The 5,446-nt window shown below is 40.0% G+C and overlaps 1 non-coding gene across 1 annotated transcript; it reads right to left on the bottom strand.

Annotated features, from left to right (window-relative positions):
- Positions 1–3,134: 3,134 nt before the first annotated feature.
- LOC119627482 (small nucleolar RNA U3) lies at positions 3,135–3,348 on the bottom strand. Its single transcript, XR_005243668.1, has one exon. It is a non-coding gene; the product is annotated as a small nucleolar RNA U3 (small nucleolar RNA).
- Between the last annotated feature and the right edge of the window lie 2,098 nt (positions 3,349–5,446).

The raw sequence follows: 5,446 nt of genomic DNA, 5'->3' as shown, positions 1-5,446 counted from the left end.
GTCTCTCGTGTGTGAATGTTTTCCATACCTGTTTCTTACATGTGCAGAGACTCTTGGTTTGCTGGGCATCCCCATACAGTCTCCCCACAGTGACCTCAAATTCACAATGTTCTAAACTAAATTAACATTTCCTACCTAAGCAGACCTGCTCTGTATTTCTATCTTGGATGAAACAGTCACCCAGCTGCACATACCATATCCTCGGGAATCTTCATTGACTCCTCCCTCTTGCTTACCCTGATCATCCAACTGAGACCAAGTCCTGTGGAGACTACCCCATAAATAATTCTTCAACCCATTCTTTCCCCTGGAGCCTTTGCCACTGCTCTGGTTCAGTCTTCATTTTCCCAGTAGATTTGCAAATGCTTCCTTAGCAATCTCTCTTCTGGGGTTTCTCAAATAATGTGTTCTTGGCATTTTCAGAAGGACAATTGTACATTTGTGCAAAATGTTTCTGACATTCTATCTATCTATCTATCTATCTATCTATCTATCTATCTATATATATTTTTTTTTTCGGACAGAGTCTCCCTCTGTGGAGGCTGGAGTGCAATGTGCAATAGCGCAATCTGTCACCCAGCCTGGAGCAACCTCTGCCTACCAGGTTCCAGCAATTCTTGTGCCCTAGCCTCCCAAGTAGCTAGGACTACAGGCATGTGCCATCATGCCCAGCTAATTTTTGTATTTTTAGTAGTGATGGGATTTCACCATGTTGGTCAGGCTGGTTTTGAACTCCTGACCTCAAGCAATCCACCCACCATGGCCTCCCAAAGTGCTGAGGTTACAGGCATGAGCCACTGTGCCCTGGCCCCATATGATTTTTTTTGCATCTGTGGCCTGAATGCTGGAAATGTGGATAGTACCTTTTAATTGTAGGAACCAACCTCTCCTTCGGCGAGTGGTGCTAGAAAGGAGTTAAGTTCTGGTCAGGGACTCAGGGATGTGAAAGGACAAATTAGAGCCACTGGAGCCATTGGGGTGATCTGAGCAAAATCTGAAGGCAGGAGCCTGTGCTTTGGGTGGGGCTTCTATACCCTCCTAGGGTAGGAATGCAGCTCCCCTAGGGAGCTTTGATGCAGCACACATTGTATCTTTACCCCATGCCATGTCCTCCTTCAACTGTGTCTTCTATCACCTTTATTTTCTACTAATTCTACACAGTACCTCTAGGAGACTGATTTCACTTGTTACATCCTCCAAATATCATGTAAATGCCAATTTCTCCCAAACTTGCATATCTACTTCAACGTATCTCTTCTCAGGGCTAGGCACAGTGGCTCATGCCTGTAATTCTAGCACTTTGGGAGACCAAGGCAGGAGGATCCTTTGAGGCCAGGAGTTTGAGACCAGCCTGGGAAATACAGCGAGACCCTGCCTCTACAAAAATAAAAGAAAAAAAAATAGCCAGTTGTAGTGGTGCATGCCTTTAGTCCTTGCTTATGAGGACCCTGAGATGGGAGAATCACTTGAGCCTAAGAGTTTGAGGCTGCAGTGAGCTATGATCGTGCCACTGCACTCCAGCCTGGGTAACGGAGTGAGAACATGTTTCTAAAAAAATAAAAATTTAAGCTGGGCATGGTGGCTCACACCTGTAATCCCAGCACTTTGGGAAGCTGAGGCGGGTGGATCACTTGAGGTCAGGAGTTCAAGACCAGCCTGGCCAACATGGTGAAACCCCATTTCTACTAAAAATACAAAAAATTAGCCAGGTGTGGTGGCACATGCCTGTAATCCCAGCTACTCGGGAGGCTGAGACATGAGAATCATTTGAACCTGGGAGGCGGAGGTTGTAGTGAGCCAAGATCACACCACCGCATCCCAGCCTTGGTGACAGAGCGAGACTCTGTCTCGAAATTTTTTTTTAAATAAAAATAAAGATTTAAAAAGTAAAAAATTAGATATTTCTTCTCAACTCAAGACCTTTGAATACATTAAAAATTTAGTATGTGAAAAAAGTGCCTATTCAAATCAGTTCAGAAAGGTAAACTATTCAACAAATAGTGTTTATATACTCAGGAAAAGGTTAAGGTAGATCCTTGAACCATTTATAGAAACATATACTTGATTGTTGAATAAATATAAAGTCATAGAAAAAAGGTATGTAAAGTCTTCTTAAAACATAAATTTAAAGAAACATGAAAGAAGAGATTGATAAACCTGGTTATATCAATATTGATAACTTCTGAATATCACATCATAAACAAAATTAAAGACTAGGCTGGTCCAACCAAGAATTAATATCCAGAATATACAAAGACCTGTATGCAAAAAAGAAAAACATGCACAATTCAGTACTGAACTGTATATATATATATTAATATTTGCAGAGGAAAATAATATGAATGGCCATGAAATATAATAATTTCAATCTAGTTAGTAATAAGGGGAATTAAATTAGAGCAGTAATAAGATATTATTTCTTCTGTCCAGGTTGAAAGAGAGAAAGAGCGAGACTGAGAGAAAGAGGCAGAGAGAAAGAACAGAAGTGGGGACCAGATATTTACTCCATACACAGTTGACAGGGGGTATAAAATCTCAGTGGTGAATTGAAAGAAATTTTGGTAGTAGCTTAGAATTTAAAATATAGATACTCTTTGACCCAGCAATTCCACATCTTATTTACTTTCAAGGAAAACTCATGGATATGCAGAAAACATACAACGATGTTCATTGCAAGCACTGCTTGTTCTAGCAAAGAATTGAAAAATCTGAGAGAAAACCAATGGTTAAATATACTATGGCACATCACTGGCTAAATAAATATACTATAACTTATTCATATCTTAAGATACTGTACAGAAGATAAAAACTAATTAGATACATATGTACTGATGTTTAGTGAGAAGACATGTTTAAAATTAAAATAGTATCATATATTGTTATATAAAAATAAGCAAAGAACTAACTGCTTTACTTGACAAAGGACATGTTTGGTGAAGGGTGAGCAAACCAAGAAAGAGATACAACTTCAATTTATCTTTTTGAGAGTTTTGTTGCCAAATGCATCTTTAGTATTGCCATAAGAAAACTGAAATAAAGAAGATACTAGATGTTACCCCTTTCCTTTATGGAAAAGTGAAAGGAACAATCCCTAAGAGTGAAGAACAAAATACAAGCAATTACATCAGAAAGGAACCCTGCAGCTTGTGTTCTCTCTCTCTCTCATCCTTGCCCAAGGAGCAGAGCAGTCATCGACAGCAAGCAGTGGCTACCACCAGGTGGCACCACCTACCTGCCAGTCTTGCTCAGAAGGGCTACTGCAGCTTTTCATTGAGATTTCTCCCTACTCTGTTCAGAAACATTTCTCTAGTAACCTACTGTAGAATTGATCCCCGAAAGTATAAAGATCTGCCCTCTGCCTTAGTTGGCACTAGGAATTTTATTCCTATTTTGTTGATGGACAGATTTCTCTCACCTCCATCCCTACAACCAATATATATATTTTAAAAATGCATAATTACATATATAATAAATATAGTATGTATATATAATATATAATTACATAAATTATATAACACATGTACATCTAAACATATACATATATACACATATGTGTATATGTATATATTATATAGTATCTATATTATATATGTTATATACACATATATACATGCATATATGCATATATAATTACATTCCACAAATTTAGTATATATAATATATAATATGTAATATATTTATATTTCTTATGTATATATCTGCATGTAATAATGTTATATATGTGCATATAATTTATATTTTATATACAAATTATATGTACATATATTATATATATATATAATTCCATTCTACAAATTTAACAAATGCCTTGGGCTCTTAAGTATTATTTCTTGGCTTGGCATGGTGGCTCGCACCTGCAATCCCAGCCCTTTGGGAGGCTGAGATGGGAGAATTGCTTGAGGCCAGGTGTTTGAGGCCAGTCTGGGCAACATAGCAAGAACCTGCCTCTACAAATGTTTCTTTAATTTTAAAAAAATATTTTTTTGAGTTTAAGTCACAAAATTCCTAATTAGCATAGCACCCTCCAACTGACAATCAAAGCCATCACTATCCACCTGACAGCCCTCCCCTAATGCTTTCAGGACATTACTCCCTGCTCTGTAGCTCTCAGCACATAGGACCCAGGTCCCCAGTTGGTGTAGGGTTCTTCTCTGTGGTGAGGAGATACTAGAAAGATGATGTTTTCTCCTCAGAAACAAACCATGTATGTCTTGCTCAAGTGTAGATTGGAGGTTATTTCTAATTCTCCTTTGTGTCAGGAGTTCGGTGCCACTGAAAATTTTTAATGCTCAAAATGGCAAAAATTACATCCTATCATGTTCCCTTGGATATCCAAGTGTACATGATGAGTTGGCAGTTGATATAAGAGTCTGTCTGGGGTACAACAGAGTGATCTGGAGATACAAGTAAACACAACTATTAGAATAGTTTGAGATACTAATTGATGTTTTCTTCCCTTGCGTATTTCACTTAAAAAAATTCTGAACTTTCCCCTTACCACCTCCATTCAAGGAAGATGGACCTGTTTAAATCAATTGCCTTAGGGGAGGAGCACAACAGCAAAAGACAATCTGCTGACCTCTGGCTAAAGCCCACACTCAGATACCTCTGAGGCTGAACATCATAGCAGAGGGAATGCCTTTGAGTCGAAAATCAGAGTTCCCTTCAGTGGTGTGGGGCTGGGAGGAAGTCTGGTGTTGGAGTCTGAAAGGTTAGGAAGATCCCAGAAAGGAATGGCCATAGCCTTCTAGTGATTTCCAAGCACCAGAGGCACAGAGCAGTGGGTAGGTCCTGAGGAGAGAGGCCATGCATGGTACTACCTGGGCAGAGTTCTTGGGAGAGTGGGGAAGAGCAAAGGATGATAGGACTCCAGAGGGTCTTAGGGGGCCTGAGGCCAGTGAGCAGGTAGCAAGGGGAAATAGATGTTTTTTGTTTTGTTTTGTTTGATATAGGGTCTTTTTCAGTTGCCCAGGCTGGAGTCTAGTGGCACAATCTTAGCTGGGACTACAGTTGCACGCCACCACACCTGGCTAATGTTTCAATTTTGTGTGGAGGTGGGAGCCTCACCATGTTACCCAGGCTGGTCTGGAGCTCCTGGGCTGAAGTGAAAAGCCCACCCCCGCTTCCCAAAGTGCTGGAATTGCAGGCGTGAGCTGTGCCGCCCAGCAAGATAAAGTTGATTCTCAAGAAAGGCACAGAGGAAGTAGAGAGCTGCTGCCTCACTGGAAAGGACTAAGGTGGCCTCTGTATGGCTGGGGTCAGGGTAAATCTGAAGATATTGGGATTCAATTTCTACTCTTTCTACTCTTCCCATGGAAAAGAGGCAAGGGTGGGGCTCCACATAGAAATTAAGTTAAATCTAAATGAAGATATATTGCTTTTACATAAATCTGAGGACTGAGAGTCCTCCTTAAAACAGAGACAGGTCTTGTTTCCTTATCAGTGC

Source organism: Chlorocebus sabaeus, chromosome 14 (assembly GCF_047675955.1).
Source record: "Chlorocebus sabaeus isolate Y175 chromosome 14, mChlSab1.0.hap1, whole genome shotgun sequence".
In the NCBI taxonomy this organism is placed as follows: Eukaryota; Metazoa; Chordata; class Mammalia; order Primates; family Cercopithecidae; genus Chlorocebus; species Chlorocebus sabaeus.
This window is presented reverse-complemented; position numbering and strand designations above follow the sequence as displayed.